Raw genomic sequence first — 15304 nt, forward strand, 5'->3', positions numbered from 1 at the left:
TTTGAAGACGTATCTCGGTAGTTCGAGCCGTGGGTTGGTTTCGCTCCGATTATTGCACTTTCCAATATAATCGAGGACATTACCGGGCTAAATAACGCCTAATTTATATGCTGATTTCGTCCACTATACCTGTTTTTGTGGCGGAAATACTTGCCTATTACGACCGAATTAGCAGTATAACAGCGTGTCCGTGAAATGAATACGCACGGGTGCGGGCATAAACGCTGAGTTATTCTACTTGGTATTACTACACTTACTTTTCCGGGCACAGTGACCCAATGTGGATCTTGAAACCAGACTACGCCATGCTTTACGATCTTGGGCCAGCTCTTGCCACCTTTTGACCCCGAGATATAGGTCTCTCTGAACTTGGTATTGCTATAGAATCTAAAAATGCCAATTTCAGTGTCACAACGCAAGATGTAATTACGTACTTACATACAAGATACGAGCGAAAAACAATACCTCTCCTTGCAGTCGGATAAAAAGCATCTAGGACGGCATGATTTCTGATCCGTTAGTTACATAATGCAAATAAATGACAGTGTGAATAAAGCACAAGCAAGTTTTACACCGAAATTTAACTCATATTTATGTTTTAATTTTTTTTTTTTTAACAATTACAGGTGTATACATGAACACATTTAAACACACATTTTTGAATTGCATTGCTTAAAAAAAAAAACTTGTTTGTAAACAAAATCCAAAGTGTAAAATAATAACGGCAATATAAGAATGAAACTTGTTTTTTTAAGCAAATCGGTTAGTAAATACAAAACTCTTTTTTCAGATTCTTTACGAGTCAAAGTTGTTTATCAAGTCTACTGTGCTGCGATGCCACGATGGTGTTGATGGTTGTAAATTGAAAGCAAAACGTTGCTTTTAAAAGCGAGATTGGCTCCCGTACGTTGTCAACTTTAAGCGTGGTTTATTGGCAACGATTTGGTTTAATTTATTCGGATTGCATATAAAATGATTTTAATTAATCCAAGCGGTAGATATTTTCAAGATGTTTCTATTTTCTTTCCTAAATGTTCTCTATCTCAGTTGTTAACGGTATTGCGTCTGCCTTAACATCGTGGGTCAACCCAGGTGACATACCGAATATTTTGGTAGGTATCTAACGTTGACATTAACGGAAAGTTTACTCATTCTGTAAACATAATATTATTAATCTTTAATGCTAGATCCACACGTTCACAAGTGCCGAAAAACTCCCAGAATACAGTGAATGTTGGAGTAACTAAATGCTAGAGCTGTCTTATTTATAACGCGTCCTGTACCTTTGCCGGCACTTGCAATATGTGTGGATAATGCTGGCACTAGGGCTATGCGGTATTGGGCTTGATGGCAATACCGGTATTATTCCGGTATTCAAATTTTGAAAACCGGTATCCCGGTATTTCGGTAATTTTTCGGTATTTTCCCTTTATTTTTCTTTCTTTCTGTATAAGTCTGTTGTTTTGTTGAAATATAACCAATATACATGAAAAGCAAGATTTAATAAACTTCCCTTTTAATGAGCAAGTATTAAAATAAAAAACTTAAGTTGTTAATTGTTAACTAATACTTATATAATATGGAATTGGATTCTCTAATTCTTCGGTGAAAATTACGCCGATTTAATACTAATAAGTAGCATTGAAGAGGCTATTGAGCGTATCAGAGGCTCTAAGGTGTTTACCAGGGATCTGTCTGTAAGTCAAAGCCGGTTAATGAAGTTGAAGACCGACGACGGCAGAATCATTTCATCCAAAAACGAGAAACGAGAAAACGAAACGGGAAAACGAGAGGTTTTATGGATACGACAGGACAATCCGAACACCCGTCGAAAATCTAGCTAAAGACCCGAGGGCTAAATTAACCCGACACTATCACGAAGACATTCCAGACGTCAGCCTGTACGAGATTAGTATGGCCCTCAAATAGCTTAAGAATGACAAAGCCCCGGGTGACGATTAAAATTACAGCCGAACTCTTGAAGGCGGGTGGTAAACCAGTCCCTAAGGACCTTAAGACGCCGTTTAGTTCCGTCCTCCACCAAGGGGGAACACCGAAAGCATGGAACAGAAGACAGTGGTGGTGCTCATCTTCAAAAAAGGTGATAACACCTTGCTGAAGAATTATAGACCCATCTCACTTCTGAGCCATGTTTACAAGCTGTTTTTCAGGGTCATCACAAATCGTCTCGCAAGCAGGTTTGACGATTTCCAGCCTCCCGAACAAGCCGGCTTCCGAAAACCTATAGTACCGTAGACCACATGTACGTTGCGGCAGGTTATACAGAAGACCGAAAGGTATAACTTCCCCCTTTGCCTTGCATTTGTGGACTACGAGAAAGCCTTCGATTCGATCGAGACTTGGGCTGTGATGCAGGCTCTCCAGCGGTGCAGTTGACTACCGGTATATCGAAGTGTTGAAGTGTCTAGTGCCTGTACAAAAACGCCACTATGTTTTTTTTTTTTTTTGTTTTTATTCGACTGGATGGCAAACGAGCAAATGTCCGTCCGATTACATGACCAGAGCACGAAGCCTATTCCTCTGCAGCGGGGAGTCAGACAAGGAGACGTGATCGCTCCGAAACTGTTCACCGTTGCATTGGAGGATGCTTTTAAGGTTCTGGACTGGAAAGGACGAGGCATCAACATTAATGGCGGGTACTTCACTCGCCTTCGATTCGCCGACGATATTGTAGTCATGTCTGAGACCATGGAAGACTTCAGTGCTATGCTCGCCGACCTCAGAAGTTTCCGACCGAGTTGGCCTAAAAATGAACATGGGCAAGACGAAAGTCATGTCTAACTAATGTCCATGTTGTCCCAATTCCCGCAATAGTCGGGGGCTCTGCGCTCGAAGTTGTTGACGACTATGTATACCTGGGACAAACGGTCCAGTTAGGTAGGTCCAACTTCGAGAAAGCTTACACTACAAATAAGCTTACACTACAAATATTTGAAATTTGAAAGTAGATTAAAAGGTAAGTAACTTCAAAAGCCATAAGTCTGAAGACAAGTTATTAAAAGTGCTTTCTTGTTTGAAATTAAAGTCGACTATTACTATTTTAAGCACAAGTCAGAATACCGAAAAACCGGTTTTGTAGATACTTAATACCGGTATTAAAAGAGGGGAAAAAAATGACCGGTATCCCGGTTTTTCGGTAATACCGAATACCGGTATCCATGCCCTAGCTGGCACTTCACTTGGCATATTCGCAGAAATATTTGCGTGTGTGAAAGAGATGCACTACGAGTATATCGTTGCTAGCGTGAGTGACGGAGATGTCATTAACGCAATGCGAATACGCAATACCAAGTGAAGTGCCACCAAAGTTCACTAAATTGTCACTCGCGTTGAATTCTAACTTTATGTCTGCCTTTAACGATGAACCTTTCGTATTTCATTCTCAAAAAAAAATCGGAATAAAACTTCAAGCATAGCTTTCCATTATTAAATGATATTGTCCCGGATAACTCACGTTTTAAATCGAGTTTTAGTAGCCCTTCTTCTTAGGAGCAACGCGACTGGGCGGCTGCTACAACACGCGCACTTCGCGCCACCGCTCTGCACACGCGACTACCCGACAAAACTGACACCGGCGCACAACTACCCGCGTTTTCATCGTCATTTTCGTTATAACTGACAAATGTAGGATAGCACTCAACACTAACAACATCGCTCTGCAAACATCTAACCCATGACGTGACGTGTGAAGTGTCTCACAGTAGTTTAACGTGCATAGCTTTCCATTATTCTCTTTGTGACTCTGAGCTTCCTAATGAGCAAGTTTCATTCATCAGCATCTACATATCATAGTACAAAGAGAAAATAGAGGATGTGATTTTCTTTTCTTTTTAGTATCATCATCAGAGACCGCATCGCATAGTGTCATAAAAATTATTTACAATCTCAAAGAATAAATTTATCTAGCAATATAATACGCGGGACGATCGCATCCCGAGATAGTAACCCGATATTGTGCACGACCCGTTACAAAAACAGACAATCCATGTTTTTATTTAAAAGGATTTCGCTGGTGGCCGTACGAGAAGTACTCATAACAGGAGATGGTAAATGCACGCTATCCCTCTGCCAAAAAACGATTAGATAGATTAGCAACAAGTTGGCTTCACACATGGCTTAAGTTCCGAAATTTTACCAGAATCCCTAAAAGTGTACCTATTACTTATTGAATGTATTCTGATGACACTACAGCCCAAGACTTCTCAATCATAGAGCAGCAGTGGAAATTACAAGTATATGTGCCGGAAATGGCACAAAAGGTTCTAAAATTTACCTTCGGCAAAGATAAGTCCTCTGAATAAGTTAAAACTTCCCTAGCTGAGCGGCTCGTCTACTAGTTCGCCTTTCCGGTAAGCTGTAAAGCCAACAGACGATAACAGCAAAAGCATAGACAAGCTGAAGACAGCTCTCGTTGTAAGTTCTTTCTGTGTCCATATATGCTACATCTAATAATACGCCATAGACAAAAGCATTTTTTTAATAGGCGCGTCGTAAAAAAAGGCTATAAAGGCATTACTCGCAATACGCCGGCCGTACCTGACTCGCACACAAAAAATATGATTAATGAAGGTCAAAATTAAATAATCTCAGGGCAGGTAAGGTGGCGATTTTTTAACCGTCACCCGACGCCATTGTGGTACCAACGCAAAGCGGCGTAATTATAATTCGGCCGTTTAATACCTGCGCGTGATTCATTCGCGCCGTGAGGTATTGAATCATGATGCGCTGTGTTGTGCAACCTTGCGTATATTTTGATATTTAAATACTAGACAGTGTTGCTATCTTTTATCCGCAAAAAATAACCGACTAAACTACCAGAAATTATTTTAAATCTACAAACTCTATCTATTTTAAATCACTAGGATTCTTATGGATACACTAAACTTCAAACCCCCTGTTTTTTTGTGTATGAAAGGAGAGACAGTTCCGGATTTCGGTCCATCCTGCCCCCCCTCTATATACGCCTATGGCTCTTGTACAGGGGTACAACTTACAAGAGAGGAGGGCCTCTCTCTCAATTTTGAAACTTAACGCCTATTTTCAATATAATATCATTTGGTGGTTAGAAAGTAATATTTACGTAACCTTAATGTTCTCAGAGGCCTTTTTATTAATATTTTTTCCCTAACAACCCCCTCTTTTAATCACCTGTTTTAGAGGAAAATCTATTAAGTTGGCAACACTGGTTGTGATTAATCTAATCTGGTGTGTATTCGTGGTTTTGAAAGGTAACAGCGTAACTATTTGAGTCAATAAAGTTTGTTTTGGGGTTTTTTTGATAAGTATTTGCATGCCAAATTTGAAGCAATGAGTCAAAATTACGGGTTTTCGTCATAGTGACTAAAGGTCACGGATTTGTAATATGATTTGTTTAGGAATCTTTGCTTGTATCATGAAACTATTAGCGATCTACAAGTTTTACTTCGCTAGTCCCTAACCGAGGTTAAAGTGGTTGTGTCTTCGGTCCTACCTTTTTTATAACATATTTTTTTTGCACAATCTCGTATCGCGTCTTTTTCTTCTTTTTTTCTCCTCTCTCTCGTTTGGCATAATTATCATATCACCGAAACTGATATCGCATAATCTTGTTATAAATGAAGTGTATATGACAAACAAATAGAATACAGAATAATAAGGTATAAAACATAATACAGTATGGCCAGGGTGTTTAATATCAAATAATATAAATAAGATGGTTTAACTTTTGCCACTGTCGGGCAATGACAAAACTACACATATGTAGAATAAACTTCAATGAGCTTGAGACTGATTCTCTAACTCACACACAATCACAATCGTTTTCACCACTTCTTTCTGTCCCACGGTGTAGCATGAGGGTAGAAAGAGATGAAAACGATCGCCAGCGTCCGTGCGTTAGACAATACGACCATTGGTCTTCAAGACAAGTTTGATAAAGTAAACCGTTTGTTTAGAAATGAGTTGTAAAACTTTACGATTCCCAAATATATGTTGTAGGTATTTAGCACGTTTTCGTTACAATCGTCGGTGCATTGAAATTTGGATATAATTGGCACTCTTTATCAAAAGTTATTTTGACACCTAAACCACTTGGTGTACTGATAACTAGATAGATGTTAAGGAAAAAGCTAAGTTTGACTATATTATTTATCCTTATGTACTAATACTAGATTTTGCCAGCGGCTTCGCCCGCGTGGAATTCGGTTATCGCGCGCTGTTCCCTCGGGAACTGTGCATTTTCCGGGATAAAAAGTAGCCTATGCCACTCTCTGGCCCATAAACTATCTCAATGCCAAAAAATCACGTCAATGCGTCGCTCCGTTTTGACGTGAAAGACGGACAAACATATAAACACACAAACGCACACACTTTCTCACTTATAATATTAGTATGGATTATAAATGCGGTAGTAACTCTGTTTGTCTGTCGGTGTGACTTTCTGTATGTTAGTACTTCACACTTAAACCGCTGAACATGCTGTATGATAATAATGAGCTGAATAGGGTTAACATAGTATACAACGTGTGACATCGATAAGAACATAAATTTTAATTAACGATAGCTTTAGCTATTGTGAACCGTTTTATCGAAAAAATATAACAATTACCTTTACTAATAGAGAGTTTTTTTTTTCAATATTCTCGATACCAATTTACGTTCATTAAGGCTTATTGCTTTCAGCCCTTAAACTGTTCTTTATGGAAGTCACACGTTGCTATGCACGGCATAAAGTAGGTACGTTATAGTATGTATGTATGTATGTAAACTCTTTATTGTACAAAATAAGTAAACAAACACAGATGACAAACAATGAAATATATGTACAAAATGTGTACAATGTGTGTGTGTATGTGTATGTTGTGTATGTATAGTAGTTAGTCCAATTTACACCGCGAGCGGAGTGCTCATTTTAATTACATAGTTTAACGTACAAAGTTCGGCTGCATGAAAGTATGTATTTACACCGGACTCTACCGGGTGTGGCCTGTAATACAAGCAAAAAATTAAAACATAGATCGTCCTCGTCAAACTGAACAACATTAGTTCAGCGACTTTTAAAAATAATGGAGTCTTTGAATTTTCCTTTTTTCATACAAATAAAATACTGCTATATGTACGCCAACCTAGAACACAATTGATGTCGCCTGTCACGCCTCAAACATCAAGCATTTTGCTTTACATCGCTTCTTCGAATAAACTTAAAAGTGTAATAATATTTAAATTTAAAAAACTAACAATAAAAAGTCGCTGAACTAATGTTGTTTAGTTTGACGAGTATGATCTATGTTTTAATTATTTGCTCATATTACAGGCTACACCCGTTATGATCTTGGTCGATCTAGTACCTAAGTTTAATTAAGTCATTAATGAGTCCGCTCCTAAATAGTAACAACTTCTACAACACGCAAAATGAATAAAAAAGAAGAAGCCTATAGAACTCGGATTGTCCTAAGGGTCAGGGGGCAAGGGGGAGCAAGAGGTCTGTAACTCGATCCGGCAGATGGCACGCTCCTTGCACTTCCGAAAACTTGGCAAAAAATAGTGGCTTATGGCTCGAGCAAAAAGTACGAGCGTAGTATGGAGCTAGCGAGAATGCAAGTAGGGTTTCGTATAGGGTAACAGCACCAGTGGCCAGCCAGGAACCAGTGGTCAGCCTTTTGCGTCGTTTATTGGTCACAAATATCGCTACAATTAGAATAAACGAATCACGTGTACTTAAATAGAAACTTTGATTCCTCATTGGTTAATATGCCACACGATAGGTGCGGCAGGGGATCAGGGGGGAGAAATAAACTCGTTCATACAGGTGACGGCGGATGAAAAGAGCAATAGTGTCATGTCCGCCATATTTATTACTTCGCGTGGTGTTCTCTTAAAAGGTAAGAAAAAACATTTTTTATTATTAAATGTGATAGTCTTTTATGCAATTTGGCTTTATTTAATACTTCATGTATTGAATTATATCAAATTTGAATAAAATATCGCTGATTTTCGTAAATATTGTGGGGGCTGACCATTGGGTACTACTTTTTTATAAAAGATCCAATAGTCGGCCCCCGGGGCTGGTCACTGGATTCTTGAATTATTTTTAAAATTGCGAGAAATAGCGGTCATTAGAACCGTTAAATTTAAATTTTCAAATTTAGTAAGGCATGTTCATTCATATTCCTTTAAAAACCCAGTAGTCAGCCGCATTAAACATTTTATTTTTACGCGGCTGGCCACTAGGTGTTGCCGATCCAGTATTCAGCCCCGATCTAGCTGGGTACAAACGAAGACTGTTAACTGACCACCCATAGACTTTAATACGTTGCGACAAGGTTTATGTTCGTTTGTAAATGTACAGTTAACAGTGTCTTCGATTGTACCCATTTAGGTAGTTTTTTAAGGACGTCTGTAGACTACATTTTAGTTTTACCTGGAATAGTTATAAAATGTATTTGTTTCAGTAATTGAGAAGTAGGTATTTCTGTATATTTTTCAGCTAAAAATGCCGCCAAGACAAACGTATCCTCCAGAGAAACTAACAAAAACATTAATGAATGACCGGGAAATAATGAATATCTTAAATACAAGTACCTAGCAGTTCGGATGATTAGAGAGATATGAGTATAAGAAAGATATGTTTGTTAATATACTCGTATAAGAGAGTTGAGATATAAAAAACTAGGAAGATTATGACTGTGATTATTTAAGAATAGTTTTTACTAAGTGGGTACTATTAGTAGATTTTCTAGTGACCTATTTCTCCTTCGTGTGATGTGTACCAGAGAGGAATATTTACATAATATATAAGTATGCATACATGTCGTTGATTTCCATATAAATAAATATTGATGTTTTTTATGATTAAGTTCTATAAAATAAGAATACAAATAAGTACTGTGATTGTTTGCTTGCAATAATATTTCGGTCAGGTGAGTTTTTTTTTGTTTTGATAATTTAGCTATAAGAAATAAGAGAGACCTAAATATTTTTTTTATTTGACTGGATGGCAAACGAGCAAGTGGGTCTCCTGATGGTAAGAGATCACCACCGCCCATAAACATCTGCAACACCAAAGGTATAGCAGATGCGTTGCCAACCTAGAGGCCTAAGATGGGATACCTCAAGTGCCAGTAATTTCACCGGCTGTCTTACTCTCCACGCCGAAACACAAAAGTGCAAGCACTGCTGCTTCACGGGAGGATTAGCGAGCAAGATGGTGGTAGCAATCCGGGCGGAACATGCACAAGGTCCTACCACCTGCAATATCGTTGATTTTGATATAAATAATGCTCATTTTGATCTCATGCTTATTCATAGTTATAAGGGCTGAATACTGGATTCGTCGAGGCTGATTATTGGATTTTAGAGGCTGTCCACTGGCAAAAAGTGCCATTTTTTGTTTGAATTTAAATATAAATTTTATAGAGAGAAAGATTGTTTTTGACATATTTTGTTTAAAAACTATAATAAACAATTAATCCAATCATGTACTACGTTTCATTTTCCGACGAATCTTGTAAAAATGCCAGCTTTCCAAACTTCAAAAAGTCGTTATGAGGCTGACCACTGGTGCCATTACCCTACCAATAATGAATGAGCTGGTACAATTAACTTTGCTCACCCGCGACCTTATGATAGCTACGTTTATGCAAATGTGTGTTCATGCAGTTCGCTCCATCTTCACACTGTAAGAACACATACAAATCACAGAAACTCATCCATCACCACCACCACACTCTGACGCGTTTCGAACTCAACTAGAGCTCATCTTCAGAGCAACACAACCGTTCACCATGCTACCAGATGTTAGACTCCTAATATTATGCGATATTTTGTTAATAATTAAAGTAATTTTTTACTTCACAGCACTCATGTAAACAGGCCCTATATTACGAAGTGCAAAATCCGAACTTCGTATCTTGCCGTCCCGCTGATGCTTATATTATTTAATACAAGAGTGAGCGGAACGGTATGATACGAACTACGATTTTCGAATTTCGCATTGGCCCCCCAGAGTATGCTTTAATTTAAAACGTGCGTCAGATTAATCTTCGCAACTATGTGTCTCAATGATTTCTAAGTATAGAGGCTGTGTACAACATGACTCAGAGAAACTCCCGGCAGTCAACTCTCACTCGTTATTGAGGTAAATACTACAGTAATTGTTGGAAAAACCAAGTACGAATTGACGTCATTTAATAAGAATCACACAAGTTATGAAATGGATGTAAAATGCAGATAGTTATGGAAAAAATGTTTAAGATTACAGCTATATCTAAGCTAATTTTCATAAAAAATTAAAAAGTACAACAATTTAACAAGACACTTATTTCTATAACGTTTTAAACTTTCGTGATTCTCACTCATAGTCAACCGATGGGTATAAGCTTTCATCTTCGTGGAATCCTGTTATTAATAAGTGTCGGCGTCGGGATGAATGTTCGGAGGGACGATCGTATTGTGTGTCGGTGTGATAGGGTGACTAATAAAAGTGACCAAGTGCGGGTAGTTCGTGATACGAGTGCCGGCACTATTAGTGATCAAGTGCGGGTAGTTCGAAGAACTCGCGCTGCTAGGCAGACTTGACACCCCACACTTCAGTCTACTCGTGACCACGGTAACTGTAACGTTGCCGAAACGTCGAGGTAAATATTACATGTGTAAGAATAGCGTGATAAGTCCCGTATATGGTATTTTGACACTTATTTCATATTTTAAATTTAGGAAAACGTATAGAGACTAGCTTTTACGTGCGACTTTATTACAGCAAAAATAAAATTTATGGTTAGGCTCATTCCTATAAACGTCAGAAGCTAACGTTGCATAGCAAAACCCGCACTGAATTTCATGTACCATCAGCCAAATATGTGGTCTACCACCCTAAAGTTGATAATCGTTTGCATGTCACAAAACAATAATGCCAATAGACGTGTCTGTCAACTTGAAAGTTTGACTTTAGCGACATAATTCATTTGATAGGAACTTGTTTAAAAATTTATAGACCACTTATTTGGCTGATGGTACCTATCTATAATCTTAGTAGGTAGTTATAATTTAATTCGTGAAGGTTACATTAGAAAAGAATAGTTAAGTTTCCTTACATTTTCTAACTTTCTACGCAACTCTTTTTTTTTTTCCCCTAATAACTTTTTTATTTTTTACTCGACTGAATGGCAAACGAGCAAGTGGATCTCCTGATGGTAAGAGATCCGCACCGCCCATAAACATCTGCAACACCAGGGGTATTGCAGATGCGTTGCCAACCTAGAGGTCTAAGATGGGATACCTCAAGTGCTAGTAATTTCACCGGCTGTCTTACTCTCCACGCCGAAACACAACAGTGCAAGCACTGCTGCTTCACGGCAGGATTAGCGAGCAAAAAAACTTACAATTCTCTTCTTGCGAAACTACTAAACTTTGGAATAAGCTTGCAGTGCTAGTATTTCAGGTCAGTACTATTCGGGGATCATAAAAAACGAGTCTTTTATCCTCAAAGGGTCGGCAATGCATCCGTAATTCAACTTTTGTTATAGGTGTCCATAGGCGGCTGATTGCTTTCGATCAAGTGACTCACTGCTCGTTTGCCCCTGTCATGCAAAATAAAACGTTACTGCTTTTATTTATATTTACTGAATACAGTCCTTGACTTTGGTGTGGGTTTTGCCTCGTCCCACTGAACCCTAGCAAGTGCGGCGGCACTTGACGGCCACATTTGGCATCACATCCGTATCAGTGATGCATGTCGCACATGTTCTAGAACGACTGTGTGCGTTCTAATGAACGTGCTATTTTTTACATTTTATAATTAATGCCGAAATGTAGTCAATAAGGTCATCATCATCATTATCATCCCAGCCTATATACGTCTCACTGGGCACAGGGGTCCTCTCAGAACAAGAGGGCTTGGGCTATAGTTCCCACGCGGGCCCAGTATGGATTGGGAACTTCACACGCACCATTGAATTGCTTCGCAGGTTGTGCAGGTTTCCTCACGATGTTTTCCTTCACCGCAAAGCTTGTGGTAAATTTCAATTGTATTTCCGCACACGAATTTCGAAAAACTCAGAGGTGCAAGCCGGGGTTTGAAACCACGACCCTCTGTTTGAGAGGCGGTAGGTCAAACCACTAGGCCACCACGGCTTTTTTAATAAGGTCACGCGGTCAAACTGTTGTAATCTTAGTGATTTTAGTATTTTTTTAATTAACAACTAACATAAACACTAACAAGTACACATTAACAGGTGGCCGTGGGCTTAGGCGTTAGATAAGCTGCGAGCTAAAAAAATATAAAACGCTTATTTCCAGCCTGCACCCCTCCCACAGCGTGAAAACGAATTGTACGCCCGAGTTGGGTCCGTCCTGTTCTAAAAACAGGCACGGTACAGGCAAAAAGACGTGTAATAAAAATTATCGGTATTCAAGACATAATGCGTAAATTATTCCGACGGACGGAAACTTATGAAATAACCATTGCGGCGTCCGTACTGACGTAAATATCGAATTGATTTTATGTAAACGGCTTATTTGGTGATTTACCTAAAAGCAAATGGCGTTCGCATTTACCGTCCGAAAAAATAACTCGACGAACGCCAACGCTATCACAAAGCTGATAAAGTCCTATTTCCAATGTTATTTTGAGGTATAGCGTATCGCGAAACGTAAATAATAAGTTGGTATTTGATATCAAGTGTGTATGTGCGCATCAGCATAGCTTTCTAGCCGTTTGCGTAACCACAAAATGTGACATTATGATTGTAATTTACAACTATGATTTCTTTAATTTCAAACGTACGGGTTTATGGAGTTCAAGTAGAAAGTGTTGTCGTAAATTATGATTAAGTTTAGGTGTTACTTTGAGATTATTTTTATATATTATACATTTTTTAATAGATATATATACCTACCAATTTTGAAAAACTCCCAACATTGACAATTTAAAGTTCGATATCTTAAAAAAGGCTGAAGCGTTATCAAACATAGCTAAGATCTACCTCAAAAAAACTCGCTTTTCACGTGAAAAAAGCGCATCGAAATCGGTCTATACGTTTGAAAGCTACGATGTTACAGACAGATATTGGCGTCAAACCTTTATAAATATAATACAATACAATACAATACAAAGACTCTTTAGTGTACACCAGACATAGTAAGCGATACAGAAAACAAATTATTAAAATTACAAGGTGAGCAATAGGCGGCCTTATCGCTTAAGAGCGATCTCTTCCAGGCAACCTTTTTTACAGAAGGAAGGAAGGACTAGTTTACAACACAAGGACAAGTTTTAGTTTATAATTTTCCTCTTTTTGCTTCAGAGGTTAAAACAAAAAATAAAGACGGGATTTGACCTTTTTACAAGCTTTTATTTAGTTTCACCTGTTCCGTTGTCAGTCTGTCTGTTTGTCTGTAATCAAATCTTGCAAGTTAAATTCGACCAACTTCCAGTAGTTGGATTGACTTGAAATTTGGTATCATCATGTCAGCCGAAAGACGTCCACTGCTGGACATAGGCTCCCCCAAGGCTCTCCACTCAGACCGGTCTTGTGCTTTCCGCATCCACCGCGATCCCGCGATCTTAACCAAGTCGTCGCTCCATCTTGTTGGAGGCCTACCGACAGCTCGTCTCCCGGTCCGCGGACGCCATTCGAGAACCTTCTGGCCCCATCGGCCATCCGTCCTGCGAGCAATGTGCCCGCCCACTGCCACTTTAGTTTCGCAATTCTTCGGGCTATGTCGGTAACCTTAGTCTACTGCGGATATCATCATTTCTAATTCTATCCCGCAGAGAAACCCCGAGCAAAATTTGAGCTGAAATTTGGTATACTTATGTAAATTTCGTGAAAATACAATAATATGGTAGAAACATCCTGGTAGTCCGGCCACGATCGTCTCCATAGGACGGAACTCTTCAACGGTTGATGGTATCCACTTGAAATTTGGCATGCAAATGAAGTTTGGGTGACAATACAAGTACAGTCAACAAAAAATATAGTCAGCAAAAAAAGCTTGTATTAAAAATGTTTTTTTTTTATCAAAAACTTATTTTATCACTAGTGGACAGGCCAGCTGATGATGATGATTGTGTCTACTGTTCAGCATTTTACTTCATTTCCGTCAAAATAAGTTGACGGCGTTATCAATGCAAGAATACAATCACGGTCGTGGAACCATTCATATTGACACACAATTTTGAACCCATTGTTGTTCGGCTGAAAGCCTGTTTTTCCTTGACACATGGACCAGGAAATAGGGTGCGGCGTCGTTTTATTTCGTTTGTTTTTTGCGTGAATCAACGCACTGAATGCGGGGGTGGGTCTTCGCGTCAATGTTGGAGCGTTAGCTAGCGTCTGACAGGAAAATATATTTCTAAATAATTTATTGAATCAGGCGTTATTTTGCGGAGGATCAATGAATTATACTTAAACAAATTACTTTGCTCAACCGCGACCTTACGCAAGGGCGTTGCCAAGGGAGGACGCCTCCCCCCTAGAGAATCGGAAAAAGCTTAATAAGCTCTCGACTGTACATACTTTTCCCATCTTTTATATTTTCACTACCCCCCCCCCCCCTTAATCATCGGCTGCTGGCTGGATGACTAGCCCCCCCTTGATCATCAGCTGGCGACAACTTATGACTACGATAGCTACGTCCATGCAACAGACATTTGCTGAATGATATGACGCGATCGGTTCTGCCTAATACATTTTACCATACTTGTGTCACCTATTTTTACAGTTCCGAACTCATAACTAAACATCTCTTTTTTCTTTTTCTTTATTGTTGTCTTCTGTTAACTGGGTTAGCTGGAAATCAGCCCTTATTAGGGATAAGTTCGCATTATTTCTATGTTCCTGTATTTTTATTTGAATAATAAAAACTATAGACTATACAAAACTACTTATACTAACACTCCAAACTAAAAACCCTTTAATAAATTAACCAACGTAAAAAGCTGAAAACCACTGGCACTGTCATTCAAAGTGCAAAAATCTCAATCTTTTTAAAAACCCTGTAAAAATAACCAGCAAAGCCTCAGGAGCGTCTAAAGCGCAGGCTGTACCGGAATCACCGTGTCGTAGGGCGGGGGGCGATTTGGCTCGGGTCGCGCGATAAATCACGTACCGCTTTGTGCGAATGTCGACGGACGTGAGAATACGCTCCTAGCTGCGATCGCATGCACGTACTCGACATGTGGACGGTACAGTTTTTGTCGATCGATTATATCGAGGCTTGAAGGGTCATTAGGCGAAGGGATTCTTTGTGAGGTACAGTCAAAAAGTTATTGTTAAAAAAGTCAATTTTGAGAGAGGCTTTTTTG

The 15304-nt window shown here is 39.0% G+C and overlaps 1 protein-coding gene across 11 annotated transcripts in view; it reads left to right on the forward strand.

Annotated features, from left to right (window-relative positions):
* Ca-beta (Calcium channel protein beta subunit) overlaps positions 1 to 15304 on the forward strand; it is a 209158-nt gene that overhangs the window by 63531 nt on the left and 130323 nt on the right. The window lies entirely within an intron of this gene.

This window comes from Choristoneura fumiferana, chromosome 3, assembly GCF_025370935.1.
Source record: "Choristoneura fumiferana chromosome 3, NRCan_CFum_1, whole genome shotgun sequence".
NCBI classification, from domain to species: Eukaryota; Metazoa; Arthropoda; class Insecta; order Lepidoptera; family Tortricidae; genus Choristoneura; species Choristoneura fumiferana.